This window comes from Mesocricetus auratus, unplaced genomic scaffold (genome assembly GCF_017639785.1).
Source record: "Mesocricetus auratus isolate SY011 unplaced genomic scaffold, BCM_Maur_2.0 Super-Scaffold_100007, whole genome shotgun sequence".
Taxonomy (NCBI): domain Eukaryota; kingdom Metazoa; phylum Chordata; class Mammalia; order Rodentia; family Cricetidae; genus Mesocricetus; species Mesocricetus auratus.
In genome coordinates this window covers 39,378,061-39,394,986 of record NW_024429191.1, presented here as the reverse complement: position 1 = coordinate 39,394,986, position 16,926 = coordinate 39,378,061, and the positions used below count along the sequence as shown (strand labels likewise).

At 51.4% G+C, this 16,926-nt stretch overlaps 1 protein-coding gene across 4 annotated transcripts in view; it reads right to left on the bottom strand.

Annotated features, from left to right (window-relative positions):
* Window positions 1-16,626, bottom strand: part of Rai1 (retinoic acid induced 1) — a 97,934-nt gene extending 81,308 nt beyond the window's left edge. For 3 of the 4 annotated variants that reach the window (XM_013111573.3, XM_021225828.2, XM_013111574.3), the window contains exon 1: window positions 16,182-16,626. The gene's annotated coding sequence lies outside the window, so the exon portion shown is untranslated. Of the gene's footprint in view, window positions 1-10,120; window positions 12,502-16,181 lie in introns of those variants that run through there. The other variant, XM_040748761.1, reaches the window with a different exon arrangement.
* Between the last annotated feature and the right edge of the window lie 300 nt (window positions 16,627-16,926).

Genomic DNA, 16,926 nt, shown 5'->3' with positions numbered 1-16,926 from the left:
CTGGGCTGGCTGCTAGCCAGTTCAGTGCTTCTAGGGGCAGCTCTGCCAGGGAGACCAAAAAGGCACAAATATATAAGACTCCACACCAAGACTTCCAAAGACCAAAGCCTTCCATAAACCACACAGGACCATGAGTGTAGGAGGTCTGGGGAACAGCAAGAAACAAAGAAAAGTGTCATTGATAATTAAAAGACCCAGAAAGGGCCTTTGAGATGACTCAGTGGGTAAAAGTGCTTGCTGTCTTGCCTTCTTAGAACCCCACAGTAGAAGAAAACTGTCTCCCACAGGCTGTCCTCTGATCTACACACACACACACACACACACACACACACACACACACACACACACAGAGGCACATACACAACAAATAAAATGTAATAAGAAAAATATAAGACTCAACTCTATGATCTTAATGGTATTTGATCCTGCAATATGGGGAGGTGATCAAAACCCTAGTATCTATGTGTCTTCAGCATGAATATATGTACCCAACAATACTTGAGACATAGCAATCACTGTCTCCATAACTGAGCCCCTGAAGCACAAGTCACAGCTTTTTGAGCTGAAGCTGCCCCCCACCACCACCACCACAAAAGTTAGGAGGCAGGTCCCTGTTCCAGCTGTTACAAGCATGCATTTAAACAGTTCTTCACATGTTTAGGGGCTTGATCACAAAGCACCCCCACCTCAGAGCACCCCCCGACAGGCAGTCATCCTCCAGGAACAGATAGTCTAGAACAAAAGTGGACACCCCCAACCCCAGTGACCAGAGAGCCCTCCTCTGCCTGGAAGCCCTGAGTTCCTGAGTTTGTTTAATGGCTACCCAATTCTTGGGATGGGAGACTGGGAGGGAATGTGCATTGCTTACTGCCCCAGTAATCCAATCACCCAGGTGCATTAATTGAGCACCTGACACATCCCACCTCCAGAACCCCCAGGTTAGGGGAAACTACAGGTCTGAATCTGAAGTCCATTCTGATGGCCTGTCAGTTGTCCTGTCAGATGAGTGACTCTGGGCATTCTGCTTCTCCTTAATAGCTTCAGTGGTTCTATATACAGGGCATATTATCAGGATCCACTTCAAGGTGGTAACAAGAGCTTCAGGTACAAGGAAGTATTGAACCCACAGGGCAACAGGGGATGTACATGTTCCTTGGCCAGCCTGGACAGGGTCTTGAGATAAGCCAGTAGAGACATTTCTCCAGGTTTCTACCACCTCACTCACTAATCAGAGTACACTATCTGCTTGGCTGTGATGCCACCTAATGACCCTGGTAGCCTGCTGATTTACCTGAAAGGACATCTGGAGGTAAAGACAAGGGTGGGGCCAACCTCTGTCTAAAGACCAAACATGTTAGGACTCCAGCCACCCAGAAGAAGCTTACCCATCAGGGCCCACTACTACCAAGCACACACACAGCCTGACTCCTGGGTCCCTGAACACAGTAGGACCTCAATAAATATTTAAAGCTTAGGTTACCAGTGGTGACCAGGTGGTCTCAATAGGAAGGTTGTCAGGCAGGAGACAAATTTCTGCTCGACTTTCTAGATTCACACCTCTGCCCTCAAGTGAGTAAGCACTGTGTCCTGCCCCAGCCGGTTCTTGCTCCAGCTATTTCTCTACTCAGCATGCTGTTTCCTCTGAACATCCCCCTCTCCAAGCAGAGGCAAGAAGCTGGACTTCACACCTTATACATATATCAGTTTTACCACAGCAGAGTAATATTCCTCTCTAGGGCCAAGTTCCACAGAGGACAGTGCCAGACCCTAACTGTGCCCCCAGCACTGGCACAAGCAGGCAAGCCTAGGGCAGTCCCCATAGGGACTGGCTTATGCTTAAAGATTCTGACTCAGATGGTATTAAGGACTAGGGGCAAAGACAAGATGGGTCATGAGTGAACTGAAAGGAGTTTAGTGGGGTGTGGAGGCATGGAGGAGAGTCAGCTGTCTTGTTTACATTTTGGGGAAGGGGTGGTACATGTGAAGGTTGGAGGACAACTACAGGAGTCAGTTCTCTTCTTCCACCACGTGGGTTCCAGGGATCAAACTCAGGCAGGCTTTCAGATTTAGTGGCCAGCACCCGACCCACTGAGCCACTCCTCTGCTGTTTATTTGTGTTATTTTGTTTTGTTTGAGACAGTTTCCCTGTATAGCGTTGACAATCCTCAAACTATCTCTGTAGTCCAGGTTGGCCTGGAATTCAAGAAAGCCACCTGCTTTTGCCTCCCAAGTGCTTGGGATCAAAGGTGTGTGCCACCACCATTGCCACTATCACTGTCGCCGCCACCACAGCCACCATATGAATTTTCTTTTTTAAAGCCACTGTAAGGATTTGAACTTGAGCCAGGTACATAACCAGGAAGCCCTAATACAACATGGGACAAACCCAAAAGGAACAGTAAGAGAGGTAGCCAGGAAAGATTCACCTATCTAGGATGATAAATTTGGAAATTTCGGATGAATTGCTGAAGTATTTACCCCAACCATCCTAACCAATGAGTAGACTTCAAAATAAGTATGAAGCAGCTGGTTGTGATGGTTCATGCCTGCACTCTCAGCACTTAGGAGACTAAGGCAGGAGAATGACCAGGAGTTGGAGACCAGCCTGGACTAGTAATGAATTGCAAGTCATCCTGAAGTACAGAGACCCTGTTTCAAAAACAGTAACAACAACCAAAAACAAAACAACAGGAATTAGGTTTGTATGCTGTATGCGACAGAGGACCCCTTGGGTCAACATACATGTAGCACAGCAGCTGTAGCTGGTTACTAACAGGTATTCAAAAATACCAGTCACATGAATAAATGAACGAATGCATTAATACTGAATGCTGTCTAGCAAGAGGAAGAGAAAAACAGTGCCTATCCTGTGATTTCATCTTTTTAGTGCTTTCTTCAGTCCAACTGGGGTGATTGGGACAGCAAAAGGGCTAAGAGGAGATGGCAGGTGGGGCTAAGGCAGTTGTGTTACAAGGTGGCCGTGGGCATTTCCTGGGACAGAGCCTGGAGAATACCAAAGGAAGCTGTAGCCAACAGATAAAGAAGTCCTGGGTAGAGGGGAAGAGCACTGGGAAAGGAGACTCTGACTATCTGAGTTGCACCCAGCTCTAAGTTATAAGGGAGGAGCTATAGATTATCTATAGTACAGTATAGTATAGTATAGTATAAAAGATGAGTAGCTAGCTGCCTGTGACCACATGGGTAATCAGTGGCTTTAACTGAGTCCACAGTGCCCAGATTAGGCCTAGCCTAGTCTAGGACTCCTGTTCCCATGAGAAGTACTGCATCCTTCTTGGCCTCTTCTTGGCTCGTGACCAAGGTGCATTCTCACACATAAATGCATGAGTGCATGACAATACAGGTAGGTAGGCTCTTCAATTACAGTCTCCTACCCTGGCCATCCCTCATTATGGGCAGTGCTCATACAGACAACAGATAATTTCAGTGCCTGCATACAATAGGCCTGCCACACACAGCTGTTTACCAGATGAAATATATTATTGCTACAAACAGCCACAAAGGCAAAACAAACAACAAAAAACAAACACATGTTCTCTGTGGCCTTTCTTGCCTCATCAGAGCCAAGGGAACCAGGGTTCCACTTCTGCCCTTTCACAACTGAACTGAGCAAGTCTGGGAAAAAGACCTAGCCCCCCCCCCCTCCCCGTGCCCATCAGAGGGCTAGCCCATCCTTTAGTGCCAGCTGCTCTGCAAAGGTATCTGACTCCAAGGCCCTGAGCGGCCTGCAGGATAACAAACACAGGGATGCTTCCTTTACTACTAAAGGGAAGGGATGAGCACAACAGAGGCACCTGCTACTTCCTCAGCTCCTGCCTGATGGACTTCGTTGGGGTTATGGGCATAGACGACACTTGAAATGCAGAGCTGACTTGTCCCTGAGACTTGGGGCCAAAGGATGAAGAGTTCCCCATCACTCCTTGCTGTGTTTGAGGCCTGGTTAGGACATCATGACAAACTCCAGCCATCTCTGCTTTATCCATGCAGGTCTCAATACTGTAGGTCCGCCATGAGCAGCCCTGAGAGGGGCCAAGGGATCAGGGGCCCACCTACTGTGTTCCATAAGAGGTTTGGAGCCCATGCCAGAAGCAAGGGTTGCCTCAGAGTAGGAAACATGCTCTGCCCCTGGTTTGACCATTAACAAGCTGTGTGCCCCTCCAGACCTCAGTTTCTCCATATGTGAAATATGGGCCTGAACCACAGAGGCTCCCCTATCCAATATCCTCTGGTCTTGGCACCATAGAGTAGGAAGACCCAGGAAAGAAGGTTAAGTGACCTTCAATCTGCAAAGCAGCTCTTCCTGGATCCAAGGCCCAGCTACACTGAGGTCATCAAGGATGGTCAGAAACCTAGTCAGTCTTCCCAGGGCATAAGAACACTCTTAAAAAGCAACTTTGGGGGGAGGGGGGACTGGAAAGATAGCTCAGTAGTTAAGAGCATTTGCTGTTGTTCTATAGGACCCAAGTTCAATTCCCAGCACCCACTTGGCAGCTCTCAACTGTTTGTAACTCCAGTTCCAGGGGACCTGACAACCTCATACTGACATACGAATGCAGGCAAAACACCAATGCACATAAAAAGAAAACAAAAAAATCAACTGCCTTGTGGCCATTCCCAATGGTGATAAAAGGTGGTGTGTTGGTGCATGTCTGTAACCCAGTTCTCAGTAAGTAGAGGCACAAAGACTGGGTGTTCAAAGCCAGCTGTGAAACACCAATACCAACAACAAAAAGGTGGAGGCTATGGCAAGGTGGCAGAGCACTTACTGAACAAGCTTGGGGCTTAGTTCCATCATCAGCATCACACAAAGCATTGGGAGAGTCCCACAGCACCTCCTCCCCAATGCAGAAGCCGCACTCCACAGGGCAAGCATGCTGAGCCATACCCAGGAGAATCCACCAACCATAATAGCCATACAGCCATACTCTGGTCCCTACCGTAAATACAGATATATAGCCATAAACAGCACCGACTTACACATCAGAACAAACTCACATATTACACAAACCCTTACAGGTAAGTAAAACATGTATGATTTGGAAACCTAACAAAAATCAGCAGCCTCTCTACATACTCTATTAGTTATGGATCTCTAGAGGAACATGACAGAGAGAGGAGGGGGAGGGGAGGGAGGGAGAGAGGGAGAGAGAAGGGGGAGGGAGGGAGGGAGAGAGAGGGAGAGGGAGGGAGAGGGAGGGAGAGGAAGAGAGAGGGAGGGAGAGAGAGAAGCATATGTGTGTGTGTTTGTGATTTTATTAGAGTGACTTACTGTGGTCTAGCTAGTCCAATGGCTGTCTACCAATGGAAATTCCAAGAATCTAGTAGTTTTTTAGTTCATTGTATGCTGGAATCTTGAGGAAGTAGGCTCCAATGCCTGTGAATGACTGGACTTACCAGCAGAGTGAGAGCAAGCAGGCAAAGAGAGCAAGCTTCCTTCTCCCATGTCCTTTATACAGGCAGCCACTAGAAGGTGTGGCCCAGATTATAGTTGGATCATCCCACCTGAGAAGGTCTGGATTAAAGGTGGGTCTTCCCATTTCAGATTATTTAATTAAGGAAAATTCCTTACAGGTGCTTGAGTTTTAGTTAATTCTAGATGTAGTCAAGGTGATAACCAAGAACAGCCATCACACACACCCACTGCCAACATTGACCTAGTTGGACACAGTGGCAAACCCAATAAATAACTTAGTGGTTCTTAACCTGTGGGTCCTGACCCCTTTGGGGATTGAACAATCCTTTCACAGGGGTTGCCATCAAAAAGCACAGATATATACAGTACAATTCATAATGGTAGCAAAATTAGTTATGAAGTAGCAATGAAAATACATTTTATGGTTATGGGGCACCACATGAGGAACTGTTTTGTTTTGTATTTTTCAAGATAGAATTTCTCTGTTTGGCCCAGACTGTCCTGGAACTCACTCTGTAGACCAGGCTGCCTTGAACTGGCTCTGGGGAGGCTAGGTCTGACCCTTTCCTGCCTTGCATGACTGGCCAAACCAACAGGGCTCAGCATGGGTGAAGAGCCTTCTGTTTTCCTGTACAGAATAGTTGGCTTCCTCCGCCTCTTACAAGAAAAGACTCTTGGTCCAAAACACTTGTTAGAAGAGATTAAGGGGAGCAAGAGGGATCTGCCAAGGGGTTTGTGGACAGAGAGATAAGCAGAGTGGCTCCTGAGTAGCCCAACAGATTGCCAGCTCTCCTAAGTTTGAGACTCCCCATTCAGGGTCCCCCATAGATGCACAGGATAAAGGATACCTTGTATAACATTACATGATAAAGGCAGAGCATGTACCTCATGTACCTACAGGAGTGGTGGTATACCCAAATGAACAGACCTGGCAGGGATGACCCTATGATGGGCAAAACAGCTACCTATAGAGACCAGAGCATGGGTCTGGTCTTCCTTTAAACTTGTCATATTTCCCAAAAGTTCTATAATAAGCTTGTCCTCCTTTTACAGCAAGGGGGAAAAGCTACTAAAAACACCAAGTGCCTTACAAGTTCAAATATACAGCAAGACTCCTTCATTCTTTGCATTTATTGTGCTCATCCCATATTTGTTTCTCATATTCACATCTATGGAAAGCATGTCAGCACTGGCTACAGACTGGCAGGATTTACCACACACACACACACACACACACACACACTTATTTCCTGTGCATGGGGGGATGGTCAGAGGAAAACTTGCCAGAGTCAGTCTTCTTCAACCATAACTCAACTCAGGTGATCAGGCTTGGCAGCAGGCCCTTTCACCTCCTAAACCATCTCACTAGTCCTATTAGTTTTTTGAGATGAGGGTTTTGGTATGTTGCACAGGCGAGTCCTGAAGTCCTGGGATCAAAGGGTCTTCCTTCTGCACTCAAGGAGCTGGGATGACAGGCATGTGTGGACCTGGTTCTCCTGCTTTTGTACTTCTCTTCAGTCAACATACTAGCAGTCTGATAACACCATTTGAAAAATTACTTAAGATTGGGAAAAGTTTTTTTGTTACTGTTGTTTTGTTTTGTTTTTTTCCCAAACACAGGACTGCTTCATTACATAGCCCAGGCTAACCTCAATCTTGCTAGCCTCCCAACCTCAACTTCCTTAGTTCGGGCAGTAAAGGTGTGCACCACAACTACTGGTCTAGGTATGATATATCAAGATTGCATCCTCTCGTTTCCAAAACAACCTACTTTTATTCTCCAGTGTGTGCCCTGGATGAAGGAAGACGAAGAAAGGCAGAGTCCAGCTGCTGGAGAAACAGTCTTCCTGCTAAGACTCAAAGACCAGTATTAAATTTAGCTGCTTGCTCTGTACAGGCAGAAGGGGCAGAAGCCTCTTACTGGACTAGAGAAAGGAAAGCAGATTTGGAGCGTGAAGTTAAGGGTTCAAAGCATGCGGAGAAATGGCAGCGTTACAGGGGGGAAAATCTGGCAAACAAAGTTGAAGATGAGGTTTCCCCAAGGCAGGAGATGGGGGCCGGGCTCAGAAGGTAAGAAAGCGCTTCCCGGCCAAGCGCTGGGCTCTGCTGAGGCCCAGAATTGCCGGGGCAGAAGAGTGTCTGTGCACTCCCCGTTCCTCGTCCTCGAGGGAACACGCAAAGAAACAACGAGTTGTGGCCCCAGGGGGGCGGGAGCGGTATCCCTCCTCTGAGGTAGAATGCAGCACCCAGGCCGGGAGTACAGTCGTAGGTCTGGAAGCCACGCCTCCGGTTTAGCGTTCCCGGAAAGGGGCCCGGCTCTGCCAGAGGAGGGGCTTTGGCTCCTGGTCCCAGCAGCGCGGAGCATGATGGGCCAGGCGCTGCCATGGCGACGCAGTGCCCGACCCGCCCCGCCCCAAGCACCTCCCGGGTGGAACGCCGCCTAGGAGGGCGCCGGGGCAGGCGGGCAGGAAGCGCGGGCGACTGCCCTCCCGCCGCCGGTTTCGAGGTCGTGGAGAGGAGAGGAAATGGCCCCGGAGCAACCACGCAGCTACCTGATCGTCTGGCCGGACCGTACCTCCGTGGACTTGAGTCCTGGCCTGAGCCCCCTGGAGGAGGTTGGCTGGCGCGTGGGTGTCCTCACTAGGATAATGAATACGACTCCACTACCACTGCTACCCAAGATGCCCTCCCACTCTCTCTGCGGGGAAGTCTGTCTTCGTGCCTTATGCCCCCAACCCGGCGGCCTGCACAAGTGGTGGGACAATTTGGCTCCCTGACCTGGGGGTCCGCGATCTCTTGTCTGCTGACCCCCACTGCCTGTCACTGCACAGTAAACCTGCTTCCCCCTCCGCAGGGGTGTCTCCCCCTCTTAAATCCCCGCCGTGTTCCTGGCTCTGAAAAGTCTGTCCTCTCAGGAGGCCATGATTCTCTCCCTACTACTCCACTTCTTTCTAGAAGCCACAGGCAGCAAAGTGGGATGGGAGCCCCGCACTGGCTAGGCTCCATTACACTACTGAGGTGTAATTTACTCCAGGGAGTAAATTCGTTAGATGTGTTCAGAAGTCAAGTGGCAGTGTCCAAGCTTTGCCTATCTACAGGAATGGGCCTTATCACCCAGCTGGGGCTGTCGACAGCCCAACTAAGGCTAGAAGCAAAGGCCCGACCTTCCATACCTCCTCCCTCTCTGGCCTACCACAGACCTGGCTTCCCTTCTGGGCCGCCAATCTGAAACCACACAAAGGCCTGTTTGTTTGCTTTCACTGCGACTCCCCCCTGGATCCAGTGTCTTTTTCTCTGCTACCTGCCGGCAGGGCTTCCTCTCTCAGCGCCAGCGGACTAAAGAGGAGGGGCCGAAGGAAAAGAGGGGCAGCCATTGCAGAAAGCCCTGCTTCATGATCACCCCTCATTCCTCGAATCCACCTCCTAGTACAAGGGGCTCTCAGTTTCATGGTTTAACAAATGACAATGACACTGGAGCCCCTCAAGGTGTCTCAGAATATAGGGTGCAAGCTGGATGGGGAGATGCCTGGGTAGGGGGAGGAGAGCAGATAAGCTCAGTCAGCCTTCCCTTCTCCATGAGAACAAGATTTGTTTGTCAAGAAGGTTGCCCTGGCTTTCCAAGCAACCTACAGAGATGAAGGGGACCAGGAGGCCTCACTGGAGCAGGCAGAAGGATGACGCTGTTTCCCAATTCCCACATTCATTTGGTGAGTGCCCTCTCAATGCCCACCTCAGCCAGACACCCCCAGAGAGTGTCTTATGTCTCAGAAACCCTGCACAGTCAATGTGAGCTGAAAAAAGGCTTTCACAGGCAAAGAAAAACAAACAGCCGCATTCCACACCACCTTCTCTACCTGCAGAGGGAGGCTGCCCTCTCTCCTCATTCAAATAAAGAAATTCGACACTGATATAGCACAGAGATAGGCAATCTGGCCCAGCTTCTCCACCAGAGCTCTTTTATTGCACCCTGCCAAGCTGGGTGGCCCAGGGCGGGTCCTTACCTCCCTGAGGCCTCTCTTTCCCTTCCAGGCTGAGTTTAACCCCTATGGCCACTTCCAGGATGAAAATATTGTGCCCACCAGTTTTAGTTTCCTTGATAATCCACACAAAACAGTTAATAAAGCTTACAGAGGATCACCCAATAGCTGACACAAAACAGGCACAGATTAGATCATAGCTTCTCCTGACCATCACTTTCAGCATCTCAACAAACAGGCCTTCACTGTAAGAGGACTCAAACCTCCCTTGCCTTTACCTTCACCAACTGGCTCTGTCTGCTGGTATTTCATTCCTTCTTCCCATCTCTGACCTCTGGAAACTTCAGGTAAAGGCCATGACCACCCCACCTAAGGTCCCTAAGCTCCCATTCTGCCCTGGAGACAGCTATCACCCCAAGGGAACAAAGCCAGCTCTGTCAACATTATGCTAAGTCTGATTTGGCAAACCCTCTGTTTTTAGTGCTATTTTGAGCCACAGTGGGGATTTTCTGTGCTGTCTCAAAGGTATCACACATAAGATTGCTTCCCATCCCTACTCCTCTTTGTGCTTGACATGAAAAATGTTCTTCCTCTTCTCTCTTTCTCTCCTCACCTATTAGAGGATGTAATACGAAGAAGGGCCAGCATGTAGGCTTCAGCCACAGAACAGTCCCGGACAGCAATGGCCTCTATTCTCCCTCCCATAACTAACCTGGTCTTTTCAGTCTCCACACTACAACACAGTAGGAGCTGCAGTTCCTCAAACCAGAAGATGGAAAAGGCTTCTTAGCATCTCCCCACCTCTGGAAGCTTCTCCAAGATCCCCCAAGGCTTAGTCTTTTCCTGGCAGCCAGCCTTGCAATGACACCCTTCCCCTCCACCTCTGAACCCTTAGAGATTGGGTCATGTGTTAGACTAGAAAGACTGCAGAAGGCCATCACTGGCTCAGCACATCATGACAATTCATGCAATTGTGACTATTACACAGTCCTTTCTGCAATGCCAGCATGTCCACCAGACTGGACATTTCAAAATGTCAGGGATTATATATCTATGCGGCTACTACCACTTTTGCAAGCAAGGCTTGTTGAGCCCTCAGTGCTATAGATGTCTTGGCCAGCTGGTTTGTTGTTATAGTGACTGTGCATTGCAGAGTGTTCTGCAGTATCCCTTAGCTGAGACATCCAAGAATGCCTCCAGACATGACTTAAACATCACCTAAGTGACAAAATCACAGCAAATTAAGAGCCACCTTTCCATAGTCTATCCCAGTGCCTCTGAAATAAGTGAATGCATAACTCTGCTCCATCTCAAAATAAGTGGGTTGATTTTACCTCTTATCCTAATCTCAAACATGGTTCACTTTCCCTTTTAGACTGGGAGCTTCTCTGCTTTAGGGATGGTCAAAGCTCTTGTACCCTGAAATATACGAGTCACTCCACTCCGCATAAATGACTGAAAAATTAAATTGGTTACACTTCCACTAAAATCACAAGTTGCTGGGGACTTTCTCAGGGTCTACTCTCATCACTGGGGCAAAGTTCCTTTGCAAACAGAAACTATGGTGAGAAGTCAGTCATTTTCATTTGCCTTCCCTCCACTGACCTCCACCTCACAAGAGAAACAGGCACTGGACTCCCTGTTCTGCAAGTGAGGGTTAGAGGTGACTTTGTCAACGGAAACAGTCATTGATGGCTTGTCCATGTTGCAGAACTCTTTAGCAGTAAGAATAACAGTCTAGGGCTGGGGTACAGCACAGGGTTGACACACTTGCCTAGCAGGCCAAAGGTTCCACATTCCATCCCCAGCATCACAAAACTAAGTATCAACCCAACAATAACAACCAAGAGGGCAGTCCTGTGCCTGTGCAGGCAGGACCCTCTTATGCTCATCTTAAAATGGAGGAAAGCAGAGCCCCCAAACAGTAACTGATACAGCATCTGAACTCAGGCTGGCTTCACCCAAAATTCGTGTTTATATCCCCAAGCCATAGGGCCCTCTTTTCTTTTCAGATCACAAAACAAATCAAGGCCATTGTCACCTTTAATGTTGGCAGCAATTCATATTCCCATTTTTGACAGAAGAAACTGATGCCCAGGGAAAGGAAAATTGGCTCCCCTGAAGCAATAGCTGGAATTTAGACCTCTTCTGTAATTCTTAATCTGATTCTTGCTGATCTGTCCCAAGAGAGCCCACTGTGCAAATCAGCACAGCCTCCCCTAAACACCTTCCTTCAAAAGCCCTTACAGGTCTGGGGTGGGTGTTAAGCAAACCTGCTGCCCCATCCCATCAGCCCTCTCCACTAACAGCTCCCTCCCCAAGAAATGAGCAACACAAGCCTACAGACTGAGCACAGTCTACCCTGTGTCGACACTGATAGCATTGAGTCCAGAGAACAAGGGGAAATAATTCCTGGCTGATTCCAGCATCTCACCCACGTCTCCCAGGCAATGATACACCACATCCCTATTCTGGGCTCTGGCATACCACTTCCCCATCCTGGGCCCTGGTGCAGCCATTTCTCCTCTTCACAGGACCATCCAGTCAGGCTACTGTGCAAAAATGGGCATTTGTTGACTGTCTACCCAGTGCCAACAGATCCAGGGCCTTGAAGACTAACACTGGTTTGTTCAGTATACACACAGAAATGATGCTCAAAGAACCAATGAACTAATGAAGGGAATGCCTGATGTAGCAAAGCCCTGACTGCTTTCTCTCCCAAACATAAGCCTATGAATCTGTAGCAAGAACACCTCTTACATTCCCATATATTCCCCTCTGTCCCACTCTCTGTTCCTAAGATAACCCTCACCCCTGCACACTTTGAACCCTGCACATGCCTCTCTGCCTATCTCTGTCTTTCCCACCCCTGCCCCCTATTTGAAGGGCTCCAGAACCAGAACAAACTCTTGTTTTTTTGGCAGCCCAGCCTCAGCCTGTACCTCCTGTGGCCTTCCCCTCCCTGGTGTCACATTCCAATCTTGGGTCTTCAGTGACCCACCGGAAAGGGGCACAGCTCACCCTCATTCTTGGAGAAACAGGATGAGCCAGTTTCTTCCAGCCCCCTGTTGGGGAGGGGGGGACAAGGACAACTGGGCGCTCTCTGTCTCTGTCTCTGTCTCTGTCTCTGTCTCTGTCTCTGTCTCTCTCTCTCTCTCTCTCTCTCTCTCTCTCTCTCTCTCTCTCTCTCTCTCTCTCTCTCTCTCTCTCTCTCTCACACACACTTCTTCACAGAGAACAGGCCCCAGCCAAGGATCAAAGGGGCCTCTGAGTGGCTGTGGTTCCTATCCTCTCTCTGCACTTCACCTGGGGCCCCTACCAGGAAGCATTCCTAGGCATCTGAGTTCTAGTCCCCACCCCTGGCTGTGGGCCCTGAGGAGTCACTGAGATTCAGCTGCTCTAGCCTCTCTAGCCTCATGAAGAAGGCAGAAGGTCCTATATCATTCAGAAATCCACGCTGGGCCACTGACACAGACAAAGAGCGATGACTCATTCTCTTGGAGGTCAGGAGGAGGAGACAGGATGTCTGTTTGGGTCTTGGGAGGCAGATGAAGGGCACCCAGGTGGAAAGGGCAGCCCAGGCAAACTCAAGAGGCTGGCATGAAAACAGCTGAGCTGAAAGGAAGGTAGTGCGCAGGGACAGAGCAGAGGACGCCAGAGAGGACCCTGGGAGCATGTGAAGGGTTCCAGGTTCGCCTCTGTTCAGAAATCAAAAGGAGACTTCAAGGGTAGCTGCTGGGGTTTGGAAAGATCACTCCAATCTCACCTGGGAGGTGAGAGGGAGGCTAACAAGGAAGCCCTGGCACAATGGTTCCTTCACCGTTTCCCCTGAGTCAAGTGTCCAGGAGCAGCTGCATGGCCCCCTCTCCTCTACCCATGCCCAGTATATCACCTGCTCAAAACCCAGTCTTCCATGAAGGTCTTGGTTGTTACCTAGGTCTACACACCTGTTACTGGGTAGTAACCTTCTGGGGAACGTTTCATGCTTAGACCCTAACATGGCTTGGAAAACAGTAAGTCTTTGGACAATCCATATTCTCTGGGTCCTGGCATCAACAGTCTTCCCAAAGAGAACCCTGGTCTGAGGGCATTGGTACCAATGCACAAAGCTCCTCCTTCCTGGGAGCCACAAACATACCACAGCCCAGGCAGCTGGTTGCAGCAAAAAGGACAACTATGTGCACAGAAGAACAGTCATGGCAGCAGTGCAGACACAACAGCTGGCCTTTCTCAGAATCACTGAACTAACCATCTATGGATACCTACAGCTGTAGTCAGCACCAGGATTTCCATTGTACAGATGGAGACACTGAGGCCCAGAGTGATAACCCCCCCCCAGCAGATGCTGGAGTCAGGAATCAATCCAGAGTCCAGCCATGAAGCACCTCACTCACACCCCTTCCATGCAGAGAAGAAACCAGGGTTGTAGAATAAGAGCCCTGGGGATGTTTTCATGTGGGAAAAAAATGAAACTATGTACATAAAGTCTTGCACACACTGAGAAGCAGAGGCTGGAAGGATACACTCAAGCTCACAGTGGCCACCTGAGCTGAGGGTCTTTCATTCTACACTTTTTGCTATCAGCATTTTTCTCAGTGAGAACCTCTCTAATATTACTTGAGCAATTGTAGGGTCTCAATTGCTGTTTGTTGAGGGAATATATAGCCTGTTTTTTCAAATTTGATGTGATCCATCGGTGGCTGTGAAACACTGATTTAGTGGGTTACAACCAGTCGTTTTTCTAATCAAATAGACTAGAACAAAAAATGTCAGAGTCTAGCACAGGCAGTAGAAGGGTCATTCACTAAGCTTCTGTTTTTGCTATACATTGTGAGTAGGAAACAATACTGTGACGTAAAAAGTGCTCTGCGCGTGTCATTTTGTTTTGTTGTTTTTGTGCATAGCAGGATCTTATCATGAGTAGGGCTTTTAAAACCAATAGTCTATATTTGGGGCCTAAAAGGGAATAAGGGCCCCAGCGTGCAGAGGTCTCATGGACCAGTGGGATAAAGACACTTCTGATGCTGGAGGCCCCTCTGCAGAAGTCAAACGGGTGCCTGATTGTCAGGGAAAGTGGAATTTTGTTCCCTCCTAAGATGGCTTCTGAAATCTCAATCACCCCAAACACTCTCTCCAAGGAATGACTGTGACCAGAGTCTGGTCAGACTTCTGGGGAGGTTGCCTTGGGACTAGGATGGCGGTGTCTATGCCTTGTTCTTGGGCCCCACATACCCTCTGGGGTGTTGGGAGGAGGGGTGGGAAACTAGATTACTCTTTAGCTTCCAGATCCCAAGGGCCACGTCCCAGAGAAACCTCTGGAAACAGCTGTGTAGTCAGCCAGGAAGGGCCTCCACTCCACTGCCCCCAAGCCGAGCCTGACTGGAGCTGAGAGAGGAGCGTGTGGAGAATGGATGGGGGAGGAGAAGGCGGATAGGCTAGGAAGCAGAGCTCCCAGATCTGGGCTCCCATCGCGCTGGCGCCTCCACATCACAGCTTGCCTGGCCCCACTCTCCACCCGCCTCCCCTCCCAGGGCAGCAGACAACTAAAAAAAGATAAAATAAAAAGAAGTAATTCCCCTGCTCTGACGTCAGCGCGAGGTCTTAACAGCCCAGCAGCCGCATGAAACTAGATTGCAACCAGATGTAATGCCCTTGAATTCTCAACACAGCACTGCCGTTGGAAAGGGGGGTGGGAGGTGGGGAGGGGGGCGCGGGGCCCGCTAGAACCGCGACACAGGCGCTGCGGGAGTGCGTGCGGTGGGCTGGGAAGCGCCGGCCTGGGTTAGCCATGCAGGCAGGCAGTCTCCCGTCCCCAGTCCTCAGGAGCGTTATTACGCTTGGGTTTAATCCATTCAGAGCCCCCAGGTCCAGGGTTCTCCGGACGAAGGCAGAGCTTCTGGCCTCACTGCCGCCCTGCTGTGTGAATGAGCGCCTGAGAGCCCCAAAAGGAGCGGGTCGCTGGGAAAACGGGAGCCCCAGGAAGCTGGGGCCGTCACGACCTGGAACCTGCCTTGTGTTTCGCTTCCTCTCTGCCCCTCCTTGAAGGCCTCCAATTGCGACCAAAGCTCCAAATGTCACCCCCGAGCCCTGCCAAGTCCTCGCCCCTGCCGCGCTCGGTCCGGAGTCCCCAGAGGTCCCCTTGCCTCTAAAGGCATGGGACCCGCCTCGAAAGGGCCCGCGGGCCTGGCTGCCTCGCCGCTTTCGGGAGAGCACCAGGCTTGCGTGTCCCGGGCTTCAGCCGGTGGCGTCACCCCGAAAGGCCCGTGCGCTCCGGGCCTGGCCGCGACGGAGCTCCCGGGTGGCGGGGACCGCTTCCTGCTCAACGCGGGGCCTGCACACAGGCCCGGGCGGGGACACGCGGCGAGTGCCATGTCCTGTGTCGCCACGAGCGGCCCTCGCAGCCCGGACACCCGAGAACGGGCTACACACCGAGACGCTGGCTCCTCGTCCCCACCCAGAACGCACTCACAAAGCTTCCTCGGGCCCGCGCCGCGCCGCCCCACGTCCCCGCCCCACACTTGGTGACACTGGGCCTCGGCTCCCAGCGCTCGCTCCCAGCCGGCCACAGACAACCCAAAACACCCTCCTGCAGCCCCTACACGGCCACCGGCGGCCTCACACCGGCGCCACACAAAGCCAGGCCGCGCGACCCCGCGTCCGCGCCCCACTCGCGCTCGCCCCCTGCTCCCGCCCGGACCTCTGCCCGCTGGGTCCCTACGCCTCGCACCGCCCCCCGCCCAAGTCCTTGTCCCCGCGTCGGACGCCCGGCTCACCTCGGCACCCGCTCTCACTCCGGGGCCCGGCGTCCGGCGCTGTGACTTCGCGGCCCGGAGGCCCGCGCGCCCATGGGTGTCGGGCGCCGCGGCCGACCAGGCGGGAAGGAGGGTGGGCCTCGGCGCCCCCTCCTCGGACCGCGACACGGCGGGCTGCCAGCTGCCCTCGCCGCCGCCGCCTGGCTCTGAGAGCGGCCTGTCCGAGCCCAGGCGCGAGCGGGGGCGGCACCAGGACGCCCCGAGCCGGCGGCGCGCGTAGCGGGCCCTGACCGCGCACCCTGCCGGGCCTGCCTGGTGCCCGCGGGAGCCTGAGAGAAATGCGATCCCCTCCACACAGGAAGAGCGGCGGGCGGGCGACGTGCGGGGGGGAGCAGGAGAGCGAGAGCGCGAGGAAAAAAGTTCCCGGGCGGCCAGGCAGCTCTCGCTCGTGGCCTCGGGTGCCAGGTGGGCCGTTCGCGCCCCGACAGCGCCCCCTGCCGCCCGCGCGCTCCATTGCATGCCCCATGTCCGTCTGGGGGCTGGGGCTTGGTGGATGGGCTGAAGGTGCAGCCCAAAGAGCCTGGGGAAGGCATCAGAACTTGGTCGCAGAGAATTTGGACTCAAGTCTTGGGCCACACCTCCACTTTCATTCCACCACTAGCCCTCACCTGTGGCCATTTCTTTGGTTTGAGAATCAGTCTCAAATTTCCTCAAATTAGATATGAGATGTATTCACTGCACACGTGGCATCTTGTTGGGTACCGAA